The sequence below is a fragment of the Myiozetetes cayanensis genome, unplaced genomic scaffold, assembly GCF_022539395.1.
Source record: "Myiozetetes cayanensis isolate MyiCay16 unplaced genomic scaffold, myiCay2020 scf9, whole genome shotgun sequence".
Taxonomy (NCBI): Eukaryota; Metazoa; Chordata; class Aves; order Passeriformes; family Tyrannidae; genus Myiozetetes; species Myiozetetes cayanensis.
In genome coordinates this window covers 13,292,763-13,319,516 of record NW_026088185.1, presented here as the reverse complement: position 1 = coordinate 13,319,516, position 26,754 = coordinate 13,292,763, and the positions used below count along the sequence as shown (strand labels likewise).

Sequence of the window (26,754 nt, the reverse complement as noted above, 5' to 3'; positions counted from 1 at the left end):
TATAAAAAAGTACTTAGCTCATAAAAACAAAAGTTGCTTTAGCTAAAATATTTTTCAAACAGAGGATAAAACATAAGTGTTCTCTAAAACACTGACGTTCATTAGTTCCAGGAGCCAACATCTTACTCTTACCAGCTAAGACTAAAGAATTTTCAGTGTATAGTCTGTCTTCAGTAGGCAGATATGTACTTAGAAACAACATTAGCTCCAATTTTCCAAAAACTTCATTATGTGGTTATCGTAACACAAACACTATTGCAGCATCTCTTTGCATTCAATTTTAGCTTTGGAATGATGTCCAAAAAAAGAATAACAAACATAAACAAGTTGATGCAGAAGGAGAAGCAGAACTAATTTAACATGGTAACTTCAAGAACTGTGTATCTGTAAATAACTGTGGGTGTTTTACATAACTAATATTTTTAAAATACTAGTAACAAGTAAACAAAGGATGCATTTTTGTTATAAATAAAATACAAATATCTTGGAGCATCTGCAACTTTGACAAAAGGCAGCTAGAAGTCCAAAAAAGTCAAGTTAAGCTTTATTACACAAGCTGATAATGTCCAAATTCAAAGCTCTAAGGGTGTTATTTATGCTTGACTTCAGACAACACACACTTTGCAAATGCTCACAACAGTATTTGAAGAGGACATAAATACACAATTATGTCAATATGTCTTGGAGGTTTTTGGCTCAATGGCAAATTTTGCTCAAGTAAATGATCGTCAAAAAGCATCCCTTTCTTACCCACTGAAGAACCACAAATGACTCACAAGTTCTGCTATTTCAGCCCTGAGTTCTTCTTTCAGGAGAATCCTTTCCCATATGTCCACCAGATTACATTTCCTATAGACTGGAGGGCACTAAACTGCCCCCAGCTTGAAGGCTGTTGGGGAGTCCCTGTGAGAACGCTAAAGGCAATCCTTTTGTCCCCACAGGACACAAAGAATGTGAATGAGAGATCCAGAAGTGCACATCTCCTAATGACATTGGTACACACACCTACCAATTAGCCAGCCTGAAGCTTCACTCAAGCTTCCATAAAAGCTGTAGGAACGGAAATGAAGAACTTGAATGCCTGAACTTTTACTGAAGCTTCTCAAAGACTTAATGATTGAAGGAAAAAGACAAGCCTTGAACATCCTTCTATGCAAAAATGCACCAGATATGTTGAAAGAATGAAGGAAGGAAGATTTCCATTTTCTTGGTAAGGGCCAAGACAAAGAATATAAAGCAAAATGCTTGTGGTTTGGGAATACAAAGCAAGGAAAAGTGCTACATCCATAATTGTACCTTCAGTAACATTCTGCATGTAACAACAGACCATAAAAGCTGACTAAAAAAGCACAGAAACATGCATTGCATTTTACATAATCAGCTAAATGATTTTACTTTGCAATGAGGACATTTTCAGACATACTACTACTAGCAACAGTCTAAATTATGATTCAAAAGGTCTAACATATTTTTCAAATAGAATGGCACCTAATTCGCCTATATCTTATTTGGCCTCCTCTTTCTTCTACAGTTGTCAATGTTGATTGAATTATTATAGAAGGAAAAGAAAAAATCAAAACCAAGCAATAACACACAAGAAAATCAAGGCTGTCTTATTCTGTGGGAGAGCCACACAACAGCCTTCAAAAGAAGGATTCACCTGAGATGTGAGCAAAACATCTTTTTATGATTCAGATCTAATTTCTTACGTCTCAGGCAGTGTACAGTTCCATCCCTGTCCTTGCTGTTCAAAATGCAGGTTGTATTAACTATTCCATTTGCAGACAATGCAATAAGAGGTACTTCTATGCCAGTGCAATTGGTAAGGAAAGCTAGAGAATGGGAAACTTCTCAGTTCAGGATCAGCAGGTGACTGAACCAACATGCAAGAAACTGCATGGCGGGATGTGCACTCTGCAGGAGTGCAGTACATGAGAAGAGACAAAGCGTGAAAGAGTGCCTTCATTTACAGCCATAGTTAAACTTCATGGGCACTGAAAAACACTCAAACCCAGCTGCATTTAAAGGAAACCACTTCACTACCAACACTAAAATAAGCACTAATTTAATAAGCCATAGGCAGGTGGGATGAGCCTATACACAGGTGCTGTACATTGGTGCCATCCTGGCCAGCCCTGGAAGACAGCTCCACAGCAGCCTAATCTACCATACTGCCCTGGGGATCTCCTCTTCAATCCAGAAAAGCACTAGAAGGTACAGTAAAAATTGATTTTTATGAGCTTACTTGCCTCTTGCAATTTCATCCATTCCAGAAAAGATTATGTAGTCTCTCTTCTCCATCAGCAGATTAACTACGAATTTTGTTATAATATTCAAACATTATTGTAGCTGTGGACCAATAGTAACTATCACCAGGCTAACAACAGCACTTCCAGGCTCACCCTGATCTTGAGAAGAAGCACTAGCCAACTAATCACTATAAAAATCACATCCCTTTACAGACCAGTCTATTATAGGGTCTTTTTCCACCAGGAATAAATACTCAAACCCCCCTAATTTTTACACATAGACTAGGCTGTCTTTCAACTATAAGAAAGCAAAATAAAGCAAGGAACTGTCAACTACCTATAACAGCTGGACATCTTAACAGTGCTTACAGAAGATGGTATAAATTAATGATCAAGGAGGAGGAGGGAGCTGTAAGAAAATCACTTAGATCATAGGTCGAATTACAGTGCAGGTGAGAGTATTTCCTCATAAGACTCTGAGCTACTCTATGCTTTGGTATAGTTAAAAACTAATTTTTGCTCAAGGGACCTTCTCAAAGGTTAAAAATAATCATTTTAAGCCAATGCTCACTTAAGATAACACAGCAGACTCTGGCAGTCTGTATGATGGGGGTACTCTCTACATTCAGAAGTAGTTGCCAAATCCCTGTCAACAAGGACCTGGTGACAGCCTAGGTCCACAGCTCAAAAAATGGAGAAGTAATGCTTCAGCTATGAAAAATAACCAACATTCTTCACAGGTTGCTTCTATGAACTTCTGTATCAGTGTATTTATTCTTTCACTAACCACAGCTGCGGTAGGCTGGAAGTGGATTTAGGATTCCTGGTAAGAATTAAGATTACGCTGTGAAGAGCTGCATTTCACTATAGCTGGAACTACCTTCTCCAGAAAAAAAAAGAAAATCAAACCCCACAACTGTATTTTTGAGAAAACCCACAAAAGAATGTCTGATACATCTAAAGTACATAGGTATTTCATTCTTAGCTTTCATGAATCAACACATTCTGTTATTTATAGCTGGCCATTACAAAATAGCATTTTTAAGAGACACCATATGGAAAAAAATGTTTAGAGGATGAATAGCAAAATAATCGTTTGGCTGAAACATTATCTTAGAAGGAAAAAGTATATTTAATTTAGAAGACACCTGATTTACTTTAAACCCACTTCTAACAAACTGAGCAAAAGAACATCACTGCCTTAAACCCAAAATAAAGATATCTAAACAACAGACTACCTGGCTCAATTAATTTTATATTCTACATTCTAAGCCACTAGTAAGACCAGATTTAAGTACTACAACTGGCAATCAACTTTCATCCTCTGACTTCATTGCAAACTGTAATAATTACCTTTTGCTTCACAACCAAACTCTACACAAAAAGCTGTGTGTCTGCTGTGTGAGAGGCAGGTGAAGGGGGGAAAGAAGGGATGTACAGCACTGCACCATGGCATTAACAGAGAAGAAAGGAATAGTATAAATAGAGAGATTTTTCCATGGAAAAGCTGTGTTGTGGGAGGCTTTGAAGGACTGTATCAAGAGAGCAGAGCAGAGAGAGCAGGGCTCCAAAGAGCCCTGTGAGTGCAGCAGAAAGACTGATGTGGGGCTCTGGACAGACACAAGTCCTAGCAGTCAAGACTGGAGGAAAGGCTGGAAGTTAGCACGGACAGGGGCAGTTTTCTATGAAAGGAAAAGGGAGGGGATTGCTTGGCAGTAAAACAACACTGCTCGCTAGGCAGTGATGTGAGGCACGTAGGTTGAAGGGGTCCTTGACACACAATGAAATTTGGGAGCAACTATGTGGCATGAAAAGGAGAAAGTACAGACAAGTTCTGCACTGTGTGGATACAGGGGTGGAAAAACAGGTTTATCAATCTCAAAACTGCAAGAGAATCTCAGCTCCAAGACAGTACTTTATCAGCATCTTCCCTTGGGTCTTTCAAGTGATTAAGCACAATTTCAGATCCCCATAAACCTCACATGCAATAACAAGACAGAAAGCCACCTTCCTGCTGTGTAAACTGCAATTCACTGTTTCCCTTGTTGATACTGTAAGAATCCAAGTTGTATTTTGAGAACTCCAGCAGGTGAGGAAAAACTAATAAAAATCACTTGAAGCAAGTACTACACTTGCTCAACCCTTCTTCTGTTTTCCTCCTCAAACAGTAAGTTCCAGAAGTGAACTCAATCCACAGGGCAACTTCTGAGAGACACCTGGTTGAGCTGGATGCAAAGTCTAACAATTCCACCGCCACTGTTCTCTAGTAAAGCCTGCACAAATTGCTGAAGAGGAGAAAGTCTTGAGCAGATTCAGTAAGACATGCTCATCACTGATAAAGATTGAGAACACAATTTAATTCTTATTTGCCTTTTTGGTAGAATGTCACTGAAAAAATCTCTACAAAGTTTCTAAAATACAAAAATCCCCTACCAAAAAATAAAATAATAATTTAAAAACAACAACAACAAAAACACCACACCAAAACCCAAATCTAACCAAACCAACCCCACCTCATAAAAACAACAGAGAAAGTTGACAATACTTCTCACTGCATTTTTTTTTCTTTTTAATACTTTCTTCACTTTGTATTTTGCTTCTGCTGTCAATTCAACACCTCTTCTCTGGAAGGGTGATTTAATGATCTTAAACCAACAAGTCCACATAATAACTCAAACCAGTATCAGCGATTGGACATATAAAGCTATGAAATTTGTCACAGACTGCTTACAGGAATCTATGCATTGCCTACTGAGCACTGACCTTAATCTCTAGTTTATAAGCATCCTGAAACTAATTACATTTTTTTTTTAATTAATTTCGTATACTCAAGATGTGCTCTAAAGATGTATGTTCATACTGAAAAGCTGCATTACTTCAGTTTCTAAATAAATCTTGGCAGCAGAGAATGAGGGAGGGATGGGAGGGAAAACACTGGTTCTGGATACTACACCATGGGAAAAAAAGCACTTAACAGCAAGAAAGCAACCTCAACATAAAAAAAACAAAAACCAAAAAACCAAACCACAAAGTTTTGCTATGTCAAAGGTTAGGGAAGTCTAAAAGCCAGTTAACACCAACTGATGCATACCAAAGGACTTTATCTAAAATTTAACTGCCTTGAGAGTAAGACCAAATGTAAATATTTAAAACAGAATCAATGTTTTAAAGCACACATTCCTGAAAAACTAAGGAAATCAGCTTCCATAGCAAAAAGGAAAAAAGAAAGTGCAAATTATGCCACTGAGGAAGTGAACATGAAATTTCTATACAGCAGAACAACCATGGGAGATGGGGTTGACAGCTGGGTCTTGTTAAAGGAGGACTTTAAACAGAAGTATTTAAATTCATGGGATTAGGCCAGCATTCCTAAGAAATGCTGTTTAGATCCTAAGCTGCAGAGGCCTTGTCTAAGCAGCTCAGCAACATAAACAACTACTGTTAAGTTTGCTGCCACCACACTTGGCAGCTTCGTAAACGGAACTTTTCTTGCATATGAAAACTAAAGACAATACAGTGTTTTGCTACCACAACTATGGAGGTAAGTTTCAAATTTTTCTCCAAGAATTATCTTCCCCCAAACTTTTAACCCAATGAGACTTTTAATTCAGTGATGGATGACCCTAAGCAGGTGGCTGAGAGCAGTTACTGTACACACAGACACATATACACTGTGCATTATATTTCACTGTACATTTTGCTTACAAATAGGCTTGGAAATTCTGTCACTCAGTATTGAATTATTCTTGTCTCATCCAAATTCGATGCTGTGATAAAGGTAAGGTAGATTTAGATGAAAATAAAAATGAATAGCAAAGGCTGACAAATAATTTTAAAGTTTATAAACAAGTTTTTAAAAGTAATGCTTTTTAGATCAGATTGATACAAAGCCATCTTAAATTAACATGGTACTCATTTGCTATGCAACTTTTTTTTTTAGATACAAGAAAAATGAATGAGCTTCTTTAAACATCACGACTACTTAGCAAGGGTCACACTGACTGAAAAAAGCTATACACTAGTCTCATTTCCATGCTGAGAAACACAGCAGGGACAAGAATGAGATACTCCATGGAATTCATCAGTCTGGGGACAGACACCCTCCTATCACAACTGAATGGTAAACATCAAGAGTCCTGGCAGCCTTCAAGAAATTAAGAATCGATCTCTACAGGATGGCTCATGGGCTTCAGCACAGAGCACCTTCCCACAGAATCCTCAGCAGCAAAAGGCAGGATTATTTCTTTTGATAGCAGCTTCTCTTTGACAGCCACCCTGGCAGCCACAGAGGTCTCCTCCATCACACTGGGTTTACTTGGAACGTGCTACTCAGTAAAAAATCAGAGGTGAACACAGCTTGTCTATTTCTCAAGATAGAGTGGGGAGTAACTCTCAAAATAATTCCCACAGATCACATTCAGGTTTCCCATGAAAAGTAAAGCTGAGAGCAAGCTGAGTGACATGGTGAAGGTGGTGATCTTTTGCGCTTGCCCCTTCAGACCCAAACTCACCTCAGAGCACACGCTGGGCTGTGCACACCCCACAGTCCCCGTCACAGAGGAAAGGAGGGGCTGCAGCACACGCTTCCTCCTTCTTCCTTCCTATCCCCTCCTGGAATAAATATACTGCCTGTTCAGAGGAAGAAGCTGAGCACCAAAATATTACAGTACTTCCAATACCAAATTCTTAAACTTGATCTGTTCTCAGAAACATGGTATTGGCAAAGGGGCAGCCCACCTCCTACCTGCATTATTTTGCGTGGTCAACACATTCATCAAATACACCTACAGCTATGATCACCTGGGTAAATCTACACACATTTATTTTTAGCAGAGCATTTGTGAAATGCAGTCAATCTATTATTGTTATTGGCATTTAAGTGCTGCAGGATATTAAGAAAAACCACAACACATTTTGGATTTTCCTTGGCATTTAGAAAGCACTGAGACAACTTGCTCAGAAGCACTAAAATTGTAAACTAATCTTTCTCTCTATTCCAGGGTCAACTGTCCTTTTGAAAGGAGTTTTTGGAAAAATGTCTTTACAAGCTTTTTCCTGGTGTCTTTTTTTTCTAAGCTCTCGGTGCCACAGTTAAAAATAACTTACACATTAAAGCTTGAGCTAGCCTAAAATACCTCACTGCTGTCATGAAAAGGAAGAACTCCCTAAGCCTCCATCCATTAGCACTTTGCTCCAGAACACAACAGAGCCTTCTCAACCTTCTAAACCATCACAAAATTCACTCAACACTCCAAACAGCAAAGCAGCCTTTCTGCTGAGTTAGCAAGCAGACACAGATTACCCTGTGACTGGACAAATATTAGAGCCAACACACTCTTTCAGGTTCACACCAGAGAGCTGGGAGAAGGGATGGAGAAAGGAACAAGTGGGACTTGCCCTCTTTGGCAGCAGCAGGTTCACCTGTGACAGGCTCAGTGTAACCTGCCACTCCATCTCCAGCTCTGAATGTGCTGTAAAACATTCAAGCATTTTGCTTACATTCTTAAGTTCAACAAGAAACAGAAAAGGTTACCTTTCCCATTAGCTCAGAGATATTTTCAAATGCTACCTACTGTAGAGCATGTGCAAACACGTATGTTTGGCAATGAAAAATTAATAAATTACTTTATCTACAAACATATTCAGAGCTCGTACTTTTTATTACAAGCATTTAATGCTCTAGTGCTTTTCAGATATCAAGTTAAGCCCTAGAGAAGAGTACATTTAAACAGAAGTTGGAACAAGAAAAAAACATTGCAGGCCATTATCATCCATAAATACATTTATAATTCTGAATTCAGAAAATTTTCAGCATTAATTCTGTAGCACTGAGGCACAAGATATGAAGGTATAACATAACCATGCCATTTGCTTTCAAATTAGAGGCTAAATACAGAAATGGAGTCCTACCTTTTGCACTTTTTCATTTAATGTTTACAAGCACTGGTCAGACATTTCTGGAAACTAATAACTTATTTCACAAGCAGAGGACCTTGCGTTTTTCTGTGGAATTGTCTCAGAACCAACACAAAGGCAACATGTGCTTGTAAATATGTCTGTGGATATACAAACATACGTAAATTTAAAAATATATTCTTTATAAAATAATAGAAGAAAACACTGGCCAATGTAAGTTACCTAAACAGTAGAGTAGTCTGTAGGTATAACATTTAAATGTTTGTGCATGAGCAGACGCATAGCTCCATTAAAATGAATCACAGAACTGATGACAAAACCACAAATGAATAGCTGTTGCGACACGAATTTCACTAAATAGTAAAATTTTAAAGAGTTTAGAGTTTAACAGGCCTCTCTTTGTAGCACAGTTTTCCCAAGTTATCAGGAACAAACAAGACATTCTTCCCTTGGATGTAACTGTTCCTTTGCTACATGAAACAATATGAAATGGCAGGAAGCTGCACCAGGGAAAGTTGACTGAACATCAGGAAAAGGTTCTTCACCCAGAGGGTGGCTGGTCACTGGAACAGGCTCTGCAGTGGAGTGGTCACAGCCCTAAGCCTGTCAGAGTTCAAGGAGCAGCTGGATGATGCTCTGAAGTCATGGCATAGGGTTTCGGTTTAGGTAGTCCTGCAAGGAGTAGGGAGTTGGACTCAAAGATCCTTATCAGGTCCCTTCCAACTTGAGATTAACTGAGATTCCATGAATCTGTCATTGGGCACAGCTGCAACAGTGCACTTTACTACCAATTCCATGAAGTGTAAGTCACTTCAATTTTTTGTTGTCCGAACCATACATCAGCTAGCTGATACAGGCTGCCTTTCCTGTCAGCATAAGAAATACTCTGCAGCCTTCAAACAAAAATTAAGTCATGACACACAAGTTCACATTTGGTCTAAAGTTCGCACATAGCTTCATTCAGATGCGAATGCACAACTACCCGCACCACCAGCACACAGCTGAGCCTCTGACTGCTGAGAGCCACGGGACAGAGAAACGGGGCACCAGCTTCAGGTAGAAGCAACAAAGTACCTTCCTCCCACATTATTTACAGCCTTCCAGACTACAGCATGCACTTCAGAAACCCTGACATGCTAATAAAACTCCATATTCCAAACTGAGTTTGCATCATGCTCAAAGAGCCATGCCCTTCCTAAGGCAAAATACAACCCCAGTTTACAGTATTGCTGCTCAGTTCCTTTCCAAAATACTCCAGCCTGTGTCCACAAGGCTGATCGCCAGTGCTGTCATTTGCTTCAGTATAATTTGGAAAGCAGCAGGAAACATGGCTCACAACAGATACAGGAATACCTGACATATACAAATAGAACAGAACCTACTGTCCACTCTGAGCCCATTTTTGAAGTCTGAACAAGTATGCTCTATTGCAACTTAAACACAGCGAACTCCTCCCAGAATTGAGGATATTCCAGTCAAGAATTCTCACAGCTGAAGGTTTTCCTACTGTATGAAACCAAGACAAACTCTTCTTCTAGACATATATTCTTTTGGCAGGACTAGGGGAATAGGTTGTATGTAACTCACAGAAAATTAGGTCATCCATTTCATAAGCAAACATAAACTGCATGTTGAACTCTGTAAGCATTTCACAGATACTCTCCCTCTACAGAAATTCGGAAGAGATTTATCACAAATTCCTCATACAGCTAGAATAATTATAAATGCAGGAGGAAGGAAGTTCATATTTGAAACCTTAGTCCAACAAAAAAAAGCATTATATCATCTTAACAGCTGTGAAAAATTTGGCAAGCCTCCGAGTAAAGTTTTTTTTCTGAAAAAAAGAACAATTATTTTTGTTTCCTGAAACATATCTTCTTTGGTATAAAGACCTCTCTAAGGACTGAGCCAGATGAATAAACTACAGAATACAACACTGAAAGTATAATGTGTACCACAATGACTATTCTTCCTGCTAAAGCTGTTGAGTTGACCGCACTCAGGAATGTCATTTGTGACACTAGAAATGCTAATTATTTGGACCACATTCATATCTTGTTAAGGACAAGGGCTGGCAAGAAAGAACTGATCTGCATTAATTTGCTGCAGACAAAATGAAGCACAAAGCAGCAAAAGTAGCTATTTGAAATATGGGTGACCGTGACCAGTTTAAAAGCCTCATTACAATGAGTCTCTTAATTCTTTACTGCTTCAACATTTAAAATGAAAATAATCTCCAAGTTGTGTTTGTCTAATGCACTGTGAAAAAGTTTATGCAGATGTAGAAGTTTGTAGCACATTCCATTAGCCTACAGCCTCATTTCCTCGGATTGCCAACAGTGAGGTGTGAACTGGCTGAAGATTTTTTTAGTTTCATGTTTTGTGGAAAATATTTTTACACTTGAATCTTAGATTTCTGTCTCAAGCTGAATCAAATCAAAGCAGCACCACCATGAAAGGATTTACAATGAAACTCAAAAAAGTTATTTCACAGCTTTTATAACTTTTTTTTTTTTAATCTATCTTCAGACCTTTAAACACCCATTCAGCTTTTGCTGGCAACTTCTTCCCGTTATCTTTCCAAAGGATTAATAAAGTTTTGCTGATCGGAGCTACAGCCTAGCATACTCTAAAGGGTCAGCTTGTAATAAATCAGAACAGGTTTACAAGCCAAAAAAGAAAACTGTTTTTGCAGAGTTATAAATTCCACAAGGAGCTTTCTGCACATTCTCCCTACAACCCAACACATCTCTGCAGTAAAGGTAGCTTATAACTATAAAACATAAAATTAAATTCCTTATTTATGAATTATTTATGCCAGGGCCCAAGTCCAGACTGTAAAGGAATATTGCATTTGATAGTGCCACACATCTGCTTCTTTCAGCAGGAGGGGAACACTGGAATGAAACAGGACTGCTTCTCTGGAGGTCCATCACCTCTGCAGGTGATGGACTTCATCCATCTTCACCCTTCAGAATTGGAGATATCATTCCATCATAAAAATGAGGTATTACAGCTCCTATTAATAAATCACCACATCTTTTTTTTCTCCTTTTCCTTCCCAGGCAGTATGTTAAAGTGCATTCACACAGGTCAGGGCATCTCACTGTCCATTTACAACACAATTCTTACAAGTAGTTCTCTTACTAACCCTAAAGCATGCAGGAGGGGTGGGTAGAGAACACAGTCCTGCAGCTAAAAATGAAGCTCTTTTGTCAAGGTATCCCAGGACATCAAACTCCTCTCTCCTTCTACTCAATAGTAAAAGTAGAACTAAAACTGTAATGAAACCATTTGGTTCCTGACAGACAAGGATCTTCTTAAAAGCTGGGAAACTAGGGCAAGGTGGAACTCCAGGACTTCAACTGGTACAACACAACAGTAAAGCCAACAAACAATGAAATCTGATTTGAAAACAGGCAGTCTAACATCAGTAAAACATGATCAGTGCTTTTTTTTCTAAGCATCCAGGAACACTTCCATCAGTGCTTTTCAGGAATAGTTCCAGTAATGTGACAGAGACTACACTACATTAGCCTTCAGATGTAAATCTTTAATAAGAAAAATGGTTTGCATACCACAGCCTGATAAAAGACAGGTTGGTTGTTTTTAGTATAAATGAGGAACATTAACTTTGGGCCTTTAAGATAAAGTAATGAAGGACCATAATAGAGTCCACCCTGAAACAGAGAAGACATGAGAATTTTCATAGCACATGAATGTATTAGGAAAAAAGAGAACTCGATGATGATATTTGTGACTCAGTGGTTGAAAGGATTTGACAAAACTCAAACCAACAGTTTTTTAGGTCAAACGAACACGAGCCATTTCATAAAAGCATCCATCAATGTCTGAGTTAGATATCTAGGCTCAACAATCCCTGAGCATTTCTAGTTCATGTAGCCTTATTTTTTATAGAATGGAAGATCAAGAAATTAACTGCCAAATTGATTTTGCAGGTTAGGGTGAGACAAAAATCAGATTTAAAATCAGATCAAGGACAACCCAAACTTTTAATAGAGCGAAAAGGGAAAGTTTAGAAAAGTCCCCTGTGCTTGTTGACACCACTATGCAAAATATTTCAGATGCTGCATCCAAAATAACCTCAGGATATAAATCAAAACCAACAAACAAGAGATAGTTAACAATGTTATGTCTGAACACAGAAAACATTCACAAGTTCAGTTCACAGATCACGCTATGTAAGCATCATATGGAAGATACTAACAAAGCAGTTTAAAAATTTTACAAGATTTTATTATGAATAAAATTAAATTTCATAAAGTAGAATTTTTCCATTATCAAGTCCTGCAAAAGCCTTTACAACTGCTGAAGTGACCAATTGCAATCTCTTCATTATGGTACTGGAGATTTCTTGATTCAAAGCTCCTACATAAGTATGAACACATCATCACCCCCCCTCACAGTCATGTACTGAAGGGAGCCTGAAGGCCCCTCCTCCCCAGCATAAGAAAAAGTTAAGAGTAAACTATCTGCAGGACACAGCAAACAATCCAAGCAATTTGTATACGCAAAGCCAGAAAATCCAAGTTTTTCTATATAGGTCTTCTGATTCATCAACGCAAATTAGGTCTCCTTTTTGCAAGGGGAAGCGATTGCAGAAAGAAGGAAAACAGTGTTAAAAAGTCAAGAAATATTAGTGTATTTGGGACTGGACAACATTACACTCTGCAAAAGACAGTATACCATTTAAAAATTAATTTTACAAGTCAAAGACTGGAAGAAAAACTTCAACAGCTTTTTCTTAGAAAACCCAGAAACTTCACAACCAACCACCTAAAAATCCCAACCACAAGACCCTCCACCCTTTTGCAAGTAAAGGGAAGCAGATGAGAAAACTCCACCTTCTGTATGAAAAACATGGCCAAAAATCACTGGAAGAAAGTTGGGAAAAATTTCCACACACTGCTGTTGTTGCAGTGCTAAACACCACCAGTCACATGGATCGAGAATGTGTTCCTAGTACTCATACTCACTGCTGTCACCTTCTAGCTGCAAATGCATTAAAGAGTTCAGAAAGTTAAAAAACCTTTTATTTACACCAGTATACTTTTTGCACACTTGCTCATAAAAAGCACTAGTAAAGAGGCAAGCAGTATTACCAATATATTCCATTATTAGTCTTTAGAATATTTCCACATGGAACCTAGTTAGATTTTAGGGTTGGTTTGGTTTTGTTTGTTTTTTTTTTATTTAACTACTTATACACAAGATAGGTTTTCAACTGTGCTGGTGAAGCTGAACCAACTTCTGTTTTCATACAGCTGGCTTTGGCAGTCAGCTGAAGATGCTCTTTGCATATTACAGAAATTCTGCAGCACACTTTGAAGGATGATACATATAAATAGAATAAATAAGGAAGCAATTACCTGGGCAATTTTCCCATAATATTGAAGGAAGTCTTAAAAACAATTCTGTCTTACTGAACTTAGAGAAAGCCAAAGATATGGGTCATGTTATTCTGCTCTCCTTTTATTGTTCAGCAGTGTTCTACAGCGTTAACCTCACATTCTGATACTGTCTGATTACACAGTAGTGCAGCAGAAGCCTGACAAAACTGTAATCAGTGCAAAGTTAGAGCCATAACCACTCTTTGAAAGACTGGTCATAAACGTGCCTGTGGAAATTTTGGCGAAGAAACTAGTCCAAAGTCATTATTTAATGGACAGTAGCTGGCACACTCAGCAGTGGATGAATCAAGGTGTTAGCATGCTGGAACATCAGCTGCAGCTGCTTTGTCAGAGTTGCCAGTGGACCTTCATGCTTATTAAGGGAACTGACTGGCTATGGTCCCATGGCAATATCACTGAGAATTCCTACCAGGAATCCATGCCTGGCTGTTAGCACTGCTTCAATGGCACTGTCTCTTTCCATTCAGTGCAACCAGATCTTGTCAGATCTGGAAATGAAGCAGTTCAATTGCAAGGCAGACTGTGCCCCACAACGTCATTCATGAAGCAATACCTGTAAAAAAACAAATGTAATGCATCCTAAGACCTTCTTTATTCCTGCTCTCAACTTGTCATCTGATGTCACAACCTTCTCTCAGAAGAAAACAATTAAAAGAGCAATATCATCTGTGGAATCATTCGCAGCCTTTGTGCTAATTAGTAAGGTCAATTCTAACAGTACCTCTTTCCAGCTCTACTATTCATGATAGTTTTAAAAACTGGTTTTTAAAATTCAATCAAGTCACAGAATCAAGCTCTCAGCCCCTTTTTCAATTCTTCTGCATCACCTAAGAATTTTATGCCAGCTGAGGAGAATACGCACGAAGCACAGGACTAGCATAGCTAATAATACTATCCAACCCCCCACCATGAGCATTTTCAGACAGGGAACACCAAGAACAATATTCTGCCCAGTTCTCAATGGACTTAATATCCCCTGTGGAACAATTCTAGACAGCAGAATCTAAGAGCACACACACAACATAAACCCAAGCACAGGAAGGAACTGAGCACAGAAAAAAGATTTTTCTACCTATCCAGTTTCAAATCAAGAATCATTTCAGAAGAAAACATTCCAAGACTAATTCCCAAAAAGAGGGCAAGAGAGCTACATATACAACTTTCAAAACTACTCGTTGTCTGCAACTCAAATAGAGAACTGGAACACTGTATGAAGAAAAAAACTATGAATGTAACAAGACAGCAGAAAAAGTGTGTTTCAGTGATGACAAGGACAGCATTTAATCCATAATATAATGCTTCCTCTGTGGCAGACCTAACTTCCTCTTTTAAAGTAATGTCCTATTCCTCAAGACACTGTAAAAGCTCAGCAATACACAGAGAGGGCACAAATCAATTTTTTACAGAATGCAGAGTCATGGATATTGTTTCAGGGCTTATTTTGCTCATCTTTGGAAAGCAAAAGATCAGAGTTAGTTACAAACATATTTTCTAAATGTGATCTATAAAATATATTGGCAGTAGAGTGGCAATAAAAATATGAAAACTACACAGTTATCTATCTGTATTCCATTGAATGCCAGGCTACTGCATGCACACCAAATAACAGTAAGATCATCACTATTTCCTACTGTTGAAATACAAGCCTCAAACCAGACATTCAAACTAGTTCCATACAACTACACCTGATTCTTGATGCACACAGGACCAGATTGCTGCTGCCCTCCCCAGTGAAATGTTACTCATCACATGACAGATGCAAGCAGAGCTTCAGAAATTAAGAAAGAAATATTTAGTAAACTAAGGGCTTTTTTTACTGGACCTTCAATTGCCCCGCAAAGTTGTGTTCTGCAGTTTAAGAGATGACTCCATCACAGCACTGTAGCTATCCACAATGAGCCATGCTAGGCAAAACTTTAAATTTTCTTTTCAAGAAGTGAACTAATAATATAACATTTTAACCATCTATATATTCCAAATTCTACTGAAAAACCCAAACAACTTCATACCCTCTATACAACTGTTTTGAACAATGGCTGTCACTATATTCCAAAAAGTTTGATACTTCACTCTGAGTGCCTTGGAATGAACAGACATGATAATGACATATCCAGATACAAAACGACATATTTAGTCATACTGCAAAACCAAAAAAGAATATATGTTAGTTCACTATTCCTGTCAACCATATTGTCTGAATCAAACTAAAATACCAACATTTCAACAACAGCAATCCAGCAAAAATCATTTTAGGAATGAAGCAGCAGCTGCTGAATTTATCAGTAGGCTATGCCTCCTCAATTCTTATGGCACACAGTGAAAGCATGCGCAGTTGTAAATCCAAATATTTAAATCCACACTGGAAGGCAAAAAGAATGCAGACAACATACAGCCAGCTGCAATTTTTACATTTTCATAAGAGAACAACTGGCCCTTTATCTTGCTTTTCAACTCACTCTAAAGTAGAAAAAAAAGATATAGGCAGCTTCAACTGGAACAATGCATTACAAAAGACACATCAATATCTTGTAACATTTTATCATGTTTCATCAGATCACGAGTACTGAAATGTTGTTCTCAAAAGCTCACAGCCTGTCAAGAGTTGTATCAAAGAATACGCCAGACCAACCATATCTACGAAAGTTAATCATGAGCATAAGTACATAAAACTAAAAAGTTCTGGCCTCCTAGTTTCAGGTGACGTACATTTTGAACGAAAGGAAGACCATGTACTTTCAAGATTGGGGGAAAAAAAAAAAATTGGAGGTGAAATTCAAGCTCAGGAGGGGTTACAGTAAACTCTACAAACCCAAGAAACTAGATAAAGATTTAGGAAGGCATTGCTTTAAAACACACTCTCCTGTTCTACAGACACAGTCCTATTTTATTACTATTTAATGCATCTTTTACTTTACAGTGTAAAAAGACACAAGGTTGGCCCATGGTCACATTATACAGAACATAACAATCATCTTCAAAATAAGAAAGTATGCACTTCACAAGGATTAGTGGAAAACATTAACCATCAGAAGTACTAAACAATAAGGAATAATTTAAAAAGTGAAAGATAATGCCATAACATGCCTTATGTACTGCACTCAGATCAGTCTTTACGCCCTAAAGCAACAGCAGTCCAATTTAAACTCTTTTCATGACACTGACAGCAGATAACCTGTACACTAAATCAAAGTAATTTGCGTCAAGGGACAATGTTTTTTTCTTATGCTGTGTGCATTTTAAATTTAAAGGTTACACAAACCTAACATACTTTAAAGGATCTAGGGGAAAAAAAGACACATAAAATCATTCCCTAAACTTCTGGGCCTCACTGTCTATCCAAGCTAACTCCCCACATGATACCTGTAAATATAGTAACTACCTGGTCCTTCAGAAGAATGAAGATTGACGTCTCTTTGCAAAAAGAAAGATGACCAAGTCATCACATTTCAGAAACGAAACGCTACTGACGCTGAAAGTGCATAGTCTGAAAATACTTTGTTTGCTCTGTGCTTGGACTTTCAACCCTGCAATGCACGCTAGTCATTCCAGGAATATTCCACTCCAGTTGATAAAAGATAATTTAAGATTTTTCATTACTAAGTAGCAGTAACTAATCCTAAGGGCTTTTTCTTTTTTTTAAACTTGTTGTTGCTTTTAAGAACCTTCTGAAGTTTTGCATACATTCAAGCTAAATAAATGTAAACAATGTCAAGTTTCATTCTAGCTCATCACAAGGACTTAGACTGGGGGGGTTTGTTTTGGTTTTTTTCCCCTCTTATTTTTAATGAGAAAGCCTCTGAGGATACCAAGCACAAAAGGTTAAGCTGTATGCTGCACCATCAACTGCATAGTAGTTAACATGGAGCATTCTTCCTAAAGACACGGTATGTTTCACTTTAACAACTGTGACGTGGGTACGTGGTTCCTCCTGAACATTTCATTCATTTCCCTATTGCTTCCATTTTCCGCTCTGCCGCTCTTCCCAGAAGGGAAGGTAACATTCACACTTTTCTATGGCATTCTCCCTCTCCTTCCATAAAATTGCTGAAAATGAGACTCCTCACTTCTGCTGTGCTTCTTAGAAAGAATCTCTAAGCTCTCTAATCCAGCAAAACTGAACATTTCTTCATGAAATTAATTCTTTCCTTCCACCCTGGGCAGGAATTTATTGCTGGCACTCACATCAATCTGACAAACAGCCTTTCAGTTTCACAGAACTGATCATAAGATATCACTAAGTTACTTATTAATAGACATAGCTGAGTAAAGGTGAAAGGAAAAGTCATCTTCTCTTACGCAGCTTCAGGTGCACTGCTACACTGCAAAGTCACTAGAGACCAAAAACTACTGGCTTTCCCCCTTCACTCCTAAATAAAATGTCACTATATAATAGCTACAAGTGTTTCTCTTGAGCTCTCAGACACCACTACCGTTAACTGAAATGGTGTGCAGTGACACACACAATGAAGTTGCAGCATGCTTGTCCGGGAATAGCACAGCCAACCTCCGTCTATCCAAACACTCAGAACACCATGTCCAAGTAAACGGTCATTCCCCTTAAGTCATGCATTAGAGACAGAAGTGACGACTTCCTTGGAGAACAGAGGTGCGTAAAGCATTTCTCTTTATAGGCTCAGAACAACCTGAGCAGTTTTCTCATGGTGAGAATTCTGCTTTTAAATGCACTATAAACCACATTTGTGGGAAGCCTTTAGTCACCTGTGACGAAGAATGATTACAGACACCTGGGAAGTCCAAACTTGCATTGGTATATTGAAACAGATTCCAACAATGATTAACTCAATTTTAAATGGAGAAACAAGATCACAGATCTATCTAAGAGAAGAGTAGGAAGCAAAATTACTGAGGAAAGAACAAGTAGATGTTTGGCATGTTTGCTTGGGTTTTGTGTGCATTTTTCTTATATCTAGACATTATTTTTACTCCAGTGACCTTTATATATACAAAATCAACTCAAGCATGGTTTAGTGATGGACTTGGCAGCGCAAGGTTAACAGTTGGACTCTACGGTATTAGAGGTCTTTTCCAACCTAAACGATTCTATGATTCTATAAATAAAGACAGCTTGGAATGCTTGGCTTCTGGCACAGAATCAAAAATCCTATGCAAGATGCCTCATCACTATACTAGGCAGGAACTAGGCAAGTCAGGATGAAATCAAAAACAACCCTACACGAGCAAGAAACTGCCTTGGAACAGCCAACAGCGCAATACCAAAGACTGAGGCTTTACTGTGAGTCCAGACACAATCTGTAAGTAATGTACCTCCCATAGAACAATTGTGAGAAACCTCCCTGGGTGGTGAACGCTCTCCTTGCTTCTGAAGGAAGCTAGGGAAGATACTGCATTGCACAGAGAGTACCTTCTTCTTGCAGACACAGTCTCAGAGTCAACACAAACTTCAGAACGTTGGAACTTTGGGTATTGCCAGCCAACAATACGAGAAAACCTGAGAGAACATTGTTATGAAATGGCTTCGCAATTGCTAGAGATTACTTTCTCTTCCCACCTAATATAATGGTTTTTTGTTCTAAACCATAAAAGAGTAACAAGTAATGAGCTCACATACGAAGCAGAAAAAAACCCCATGGGACTAAAATTAAGGCAATTAGTATTCAAGATCAGTATTTCTGCAAAACTAATAAGCTTCCCATGCCAATCTCACCTTCAGAAGATCATCATTAAGCTGCAAAAATCAGTCCCCTTTATGACATGTTTGAAAACATGCTGAAAATTTACTTTTTTCAATACTGAGCTAGAACCCAACCTGGTTTTGTAAAGCAGCTTGTCTAAATAAGTATAGGTAATGTTAGTCATCTAGATATAAAAATGAAATTATTGCAAAATCAGGGGGCAAAGTATTTCCTACAAAAGATTCTGAAACTCTGGAGAGATGCCTTTTAGTACTCTTAAGATGCAAACAGCAACCTGGAAGGTTTGTCTTTATTTTTAAAAATGCCTTTTACATCCCCAAAGTAAAAGAACGTTTAGTTTTGCAAAACTATATAATCACGATCAAGGAAGACGTATACAAGGATGTAGCTTCTCTTCTCTCAGCAGCTCCCAGATCATCACCCCTTCAATTTCACCAATTTGGATGCCGTGGATTATGCTGCAAACTGGATCACAGAATTTACATGGATTTAATCTCACCAGTCTCTTCTCTTTCTTAGTATTTTTAATCCACAATAGTTCAGTGATCTCTAAAGCTACATAAGACCTAAGGATAATTCTGCCAGGAAAAGCGTAAGGGGGAAAAAGTTGTCTCTGATCTCAACTGCTTCTCTTCTGCTCTAACTAATGCCATCCATAAAGGGACCTACAAGAAAAAAAAAAACAAAAGACGAAAAAACAAACAGAGTGGAACATATAGTTCTTGAGACTGGGTCAGCACTGGCAGAGATGCAAGCAGGAACTTGTGGCTACTCCAGGCATAGCAAATGCCTCTGTATAGAGATTAATGACTGGAATAAGTATATAAACAACACATGGAGCAACTGTACTTCTTTCAAAGAACCTGCATATTTATTTCGCTGATGCTGTCTTCTCTAGCCAGTCAAAGTTTATCGGACACCTCATCATGAAGAGATGCCTGCATCACAAGGATCAATTCAGCAACTTTATAGTTAAACATAGGACTACCACTACAAATCTACAAGCCCCTTGACAGAGAGAAAAATCTGTCAATCACAGTTTCAGTGTACTTTCCCAATTCCAATCAAATCAGTATTTTAGACAGAGATATTTCACCTTAAAAATCAATAGAACCATTTAAAAGAAATCCACAGACATCAAGAAAGCACTAGGGTTTTTTCATCACTGATTGAAACAATAGCTGGGCAAAACTGTCTTAGCATCATCTGTAAGTTCCAAGAAGAATGAAATTCCACCCAAAAAAATCTGTTGTGATTTCTATGCTGTTAAGGTAGCACTTTGCACAATGTGCAGTAACTCACTCAACTTTTAATGTTGCACTTCACTCAGCAGGCAGTTTTATTACACATATTGAAGGGATTTAACTGCAAAGGTAATGTTGGAGTAAGAATTTGAGACAGGACTATTTTATCATCAATGCCTGATAGATATTCATTTGCACTTCTAACACTATTCAGTGATACAGTCTTCAAAATCGAATTTTACAAGCAGATGATGCAAATTTGTCAATTACAATTTCAGTAAGGTCAGTAATTAAGTCTTTCAGACACTTCTGAAAACATTTTTTCTTTTACAATGACCAACTGGATTTCAGAAAATGAAGAATAATTTAGCACAGAGTAATCCTTGAAGAGTTAGAAGAGTTAGAAGTACTTCCCTCAAAGAACCTGGGGAGTTTTTCACAAGTCATTGATATACAACAGTACAATGGCAGAAGTAGAATCTACTTGCTCAACAACAGTTTAGTTTGGGGGAGCACTTTTACCAGGAGTCTATAACCAAATTCAGACATTAAGACTACAATCACACAGAATGAATGATCTACCTTTTCTACTTTAAGAGCAGCCATCATTAGCATAGAAAAGTGTAACAAATGACAGAATTTGCATCAAGATGAAGCCTACCCATGTATCCCTGGAGAAAAACAAGCTCTACTAGGAGCTTTTCTTTAGGGAGCAAACTGTTCCTGCCTACTGGAAGAGCTAAGGAGGCAACAACTGAAATAACTACAAGAAGTCATTTTATTGCACACCTCGACTCTAAGGACAGCACAGTGATACTTTTATTTATTATTTTTCTTTAATCCCGTATCAAGGACAAAAAGACACACCAGGAATACTACAGGTCCTACAAACAGAGCAAATTGTTCAGTCTTTGGGAAAACAGAAGGACAATATGAGACAATCACAGCACTGGCAGTAGCAAAGAACCCCATGCCAGTGGCAGGCAGTGGACTTCAACTCTCACTATCACATGAACAGAAGTTTCTGCCAGTCCCCCTGCAACTGCTCCCAAAGCTTTCCGAAGGGTAAAGTTGCCAGGGAAGATGAAGGATGCCAATGAATCTCTCTCCTGCCCCTTTCTGTATGTTTTAGATAACATATTCTTTCACTCCATAACTGCATTTGAGAGAAATTATTGGGTTCTACAACTTCTCCAAGACTTTTTAAGATGAAAATGCAATACTGACACAAGTAATACAACTTATCAGAGCCACAAAACTGAAGAATGATGTCACTTGCTCCTGTTTCTTTCTAATCCTGCTCTGTTAGAAATCAGCTGTCCTGTTGTAATAAACAGTAGGAAACGGTAAGGTGGTTTTTATAAGAACACAACTTGGCATTCTAAACACTTATGTTGACAGAGTACTGACACCCTCACACTGTACAAGACTATTTCAGCAGATGTCAACTATAATAATTAGAACAATACAATGTTAACATTCCAATATGGGATGATGATTCAGGTAATTTTCACAGAAGATGAAAACAATCCATATTCACTTTACCATTTGCTCTATGCAATATTAGTGCATTTTTATCAGCAACAACTTGAGTTCTTGAACATTAAAATATTTACTCGAGCAAATACATCATAACTGTATATAATAATTTCCTCACCAGACGCATTATAATATTTCTGTATAAAAACTTCCAACTTACACACTGCGTTCCTGAAAAGAAAGACCAGAGGCAATGAAGACGCAATCACCTTCCTGATTACATTAATTTAAATTATTCTAATGAATAATTCATTTAACTTATTCTGACTAGATATTCAGTAGCAGGTAAAAATTATGTTCTGTGACTGTAAAGTTTTAAAACTATTTTTTGTATCGTCTCTGGAATTCCTACCCAACCCCAGATCCCCCTCCTAAAAAATCCAACTAACTCATTATGATATAAGATGGCAAAAAATTATTTTCCTAATATTAACATCAGGCCAGTTTCAAATTCTCATGTGCACCATTTTCCTCCATACAATTCCTAACGGAGTAATAGCTGACAGAACAAGACATTTCAAGAGCTCTTCACAAACAGATTTATTCAAAAAAGCAAGTTCAACAAATAGTATTATTCTATTTAACATCTTACGTGAAACAGTTCCTCTAAAGCTGGACTTAGCAAATAACTAAAATTCCTACACAGAACAAAATAGAGAAGTGACTTCAGTTCATTAAAATGTCAGAAAATATCAGCCAATATATCTGGATCAAGTTGCACAAAAATATTCTGCAGATACTTTTCTTAGTCTTTGTAAGATGATAATTAGCAACCTCCACCATTAACGAATTTTAGTTCTTTCTCACAGGGACTAGTGTGTTTAATTGGATAGTTATTACTAATTTCTAGTATTAACCTCTTAAAAATGATATGCCATTTTCAATGAACACCTTTTTAAAGTCATGATAATACACCCAGATTAACAAGAAGAAACTTAAATCCCTTGCTAATCTGAAGAACAATTATAACATGCAATTATAGTGCAAGTTTCTTTCCTGGCATTCCCTAATTTTATAGACATTCCTAAAGGTGGAGAGCGTTCAATGTGTGTGCTCACTCAGAATCTGTGACTGCCAATTATCAGAGATATTTTTTGAATGTTTAAGAGGACTTACTTAATACATCAACTTTGGTTTTGTAATTCACTTTTTTTTTAACAAAATCAACGCTCCACCTATAACGGGACTACTTGGCAGTCCACTGTCATTTCAATGTATTATTAAACCTTAGCAATAAAACTCATCTGGACTGTCCCTTTTCATATGGCTTATTTATCTGAGATTGCCTGAGATTCAGCTGTAAATTAACATGTTTTCTTCTAGCAAGTGCAGAGAAAGGGTGTGAAACATCACAAAATGGTTTATTGTTGGGGGCGGAAACAGAAATCGGACGTTTTTGGCTCTGGTAAGTGCTTGTAACAAGTTCTAGATTTAATCAGCAGGGTCCTCAGTATGAACAGATGTTAATGGGAAGCTGTGGAGAACATTAGTTCAGCTTTATTTGAAGATTCCGTAGTAAAACTATTATTTATCAGAACAGAAAAGGTGGCATGTGATTATTTTGCAGCCTTTGGCTTTATTTGTAACACAAGAGATTTGGATTTTTCCTCTATTAAGAAGGTGATCTAAATTACTTAATAGCTGGGATCTTCAGCACCATTCTTCTTAGTATTTGCCTGGCTTAGTCACTCACATTTAACTCTGTCCCAGTTTGATAGCTTTTTATTTCCCCCTCCAGTGGCTGGAAAACATTTGAGGAAAGAAGGCAAGTTGTATGACCAGTAAAGATCTTCAGTTTAAAGCATAAAGAATTAACTATTTCTAGCTAGAAAAGTCAGTTGATTGTATTAAAAACCTTAATGCTGAAGCAATACATAAAGAAGCACATGTCCATACTCCTGCAAAATTCAGATAAAGAAGCAACAAAACAGCTTTGCAGTTAAAAAAAATCAGTAGTTTGGGGGAAAAGAGGCAATATCCATATATTCTGATACTCAAAAGCCTGAGACATCCTTTTGAAAAATAAAGCCTCTTAAAATCAATCATATTGAACCATTACCTACAAAAGGTATCGCAGCCATCTCATACACTCCTTTAAACCAACAGGTGTTCCCTGTGCCATGGCTCACCTGCCTAAGAAAGGAACAGGCTGCAAGTTCAAAACAGTTTATGTCAATGCGCTGCTCCTCTGTAAAAAATCGATTTTAAATTCAAACCTGAAGGCAGTTGTCTCAAGACGCTATGCAAGGAAGGCAGATTGAAGATCATATAAAATTTGCCAGTGTCCCTTTTCACATTATTTTTATATTCTTTCAAGAGACTAACAGCTGGTACAGTACACTACTTTCCTGAACTGTGGTTTATCTCTTAGCAATACTTTTCTCAGTCACCACATGCTGAGTCAGAGAAGCAGTGGTAGATGGACACTTCATTGCATGTTGTATGAGTTAAAAACGAAGCCATTTTAGGAAAATATCTATCTGAAAATGAGAGCTGTAGGAGGGCAATAAATAAATTTCTAACTGCCACTTACCTTCTAATTGTATAAAAGCAAAAAGGTTCTGTAACATGGATTTCTGTACGGCAATATGAGCATCACCCAGTGATATGAAAAACCATATACTAACTTAGGTGCAGAAAAACAGTCCATGTTCCACTATCCACCACACCCACACAAGAATGATATCAATGTATTAAATATGGACGTGTCTAGATGTTTATATAACTTACATGTAAAGTATTCCTTGGATTCCTTAGATATGACCTATACTTGTTCTTCAAGATGATTTAGCAAAGTAATTTTTCTGTTCCTCTATTTTAATAGGAAACTTCTCAGCAGAGAAAAGCTGATTTAAGACAATAAAATTGGAAAATTTGCTGGTTTAGACATACTGTTTTCAATAAACATCTAAATTTGTTCATCAATAAACATAAAACTAATTTTTCTGCTCAAAGGTGTTTTATAAGCCAGTGTCTGGAGAACACTGGAGTGAGGGGGAAGCGATAAGAGAAGAGGCAATTTGTTCAAAATGGAGTGGGTGTGATTCTACAGTCTCACAAAACATTCATCTACCACATGAATGGCAATGGAAAGGTATTAGCCATATGAAACACTATACCTGTGCATAATGGAGTGTACCTGTACTCTTCCAGTAAAAAAGAACTTATATTACACATACTGCTGTTTGTCCCCTTCTGATCACCTATAACCCAGTAAAAACATAAAAGGCCTTAAAATACTAGTAAAAATTATAAAATGCATGATAAAACACACAGACAGTGTCCACACAGGTGACTATTTTCTGCTCCATAAGATAAGAAAACCCCAAAGAAATAAAGCCTTCTGAAATGAACAGGTAAGTCATTGGCTTCTTAAGACAATTGGCATTAATGCAGGAGAAAAATAAGTATAGCTATATGAATTTTACAAGGTCATGTGACACTCACGTATACAGACACTCCTCCTTTCCCTCCCACCATCAATGATTTTCCCCATGCAGAAAAAATAATATCCCACTCTCCCACCCTCATGAAACCCAATGCAGACACCAGCCTTGCTTGGGAGGCTCCTCACAAACCAGCCTGCCCTCAGCGAATCGTACGCCTAAAGCGCTCAAAAGATTTCAGCTTTGATGTTTCGGTGTTTGGGTTTTTGTGGTAAAAACAAAACATTGTAACGAGCAGTCCAAACAAATGTTTCCTTCTCGCACCAGGATGGAGGATTTGCGCGTTCTGTTCCGCGGCGGGAGCGCTCGGCTCGGCGGTGCCCGTGAGGGGACCCGCTGCCTGCGGCTCCACAGGGTGGAGACTCACCCGGGCTGGCATTGTCTGCATGCCACACACTACATCCCTCGCGCATCCCCGCCTGGCTCCTCAGCCTCTCCCGAGCCGTGCCTCTCTCGGGGAAAACGCGGGGGCACACAAAGCTCCACCAGTCACCACCGGCACAGCGGAGCCTCTCTGGAAAAAACCACGCTGAGGCGTGCAGGGGCGCCGGGCACAGCGGCGGGACGGTGAATGAGCCCCTTCGCGCCGGTGCTCCCGCCCAGCCCCGGCGCTGCCGCGGCAGGAAACGCTGCCCGCCGGCTCTGCCATCGCCGGCTCTGCCACCGCCCGCTCTCCCAGCCCCGGCTCTGCCACCGCCCGCTCTCCCAGACAAGACCGCCGCGAACGCGGCTCCGTCACTCACCTCGCCCCGGCGCCGGGGGAGCCCCCGGCGGGCAGCGGCGCCGCCCCGCAGAACAGAGGGGCGAGGCGGCGGGCTCGCTCCCGCTCGCTGCCGGCGGCACCCGGCTCCGCTCCGCCCGCAGACCCCCGCGACGGCGGCTGCGGCTGCCGCTGCCCCTGCTGCTGCTGCTGCTCCTCCCGCCGCCGCTAATGGTGGCGGCCAGTACCGGTTCCCTGCGCCGCTCCCTTCCTTTCCCGCTCCTTGTTTCCGCCGAGCGCGGAGCCGCCCCCGCCCCGCGGCCGAGGCGCGTCCCTGCCCGGCAGCGCAGGGAGACACCGCCCCCCGCGCCGCCGCCGCCGCCCGGGCCCCCCCGCCGCTCACTTCCGGCGCGCGGGCCGCGCCTCGCCCCGCCCCGCCGGGACCGCCGCCAGCGGGGGGAGCGCCGCCAGCGCCGGGGGCGCGCGGGGCCGATTCCTGAGGGGCCGATCCCTGAGGGGCCGATCCCTGAGGAGCCGATCCCTGCGGAGCCGA

The 26,754-nt window shown here is 39.2% G+C and overlaps 1 protein-coding gene across 1 annotated transcript in view; it reads right to left on the bottom strand.

Moving 5' to 3' along the window:
* The window catches only part of RAPH1 (Ras association (RalGDS/AF-6) and pleckstrin homology domains 1), an 87,747-nt gene extending 61,238 nt beyond the window's left edge, over nt 1–26,509 (bottom strand). Inside the window, 1 exon segment of the mRNA XM_050340093.1 lies at nt 26,245–26,509. The gene's annotated coding sequence lies outside the window, so the exon portion shown is untranslated.
* Nucleotides 26,510–26,754: the final 245 nt, after the last annotated feature.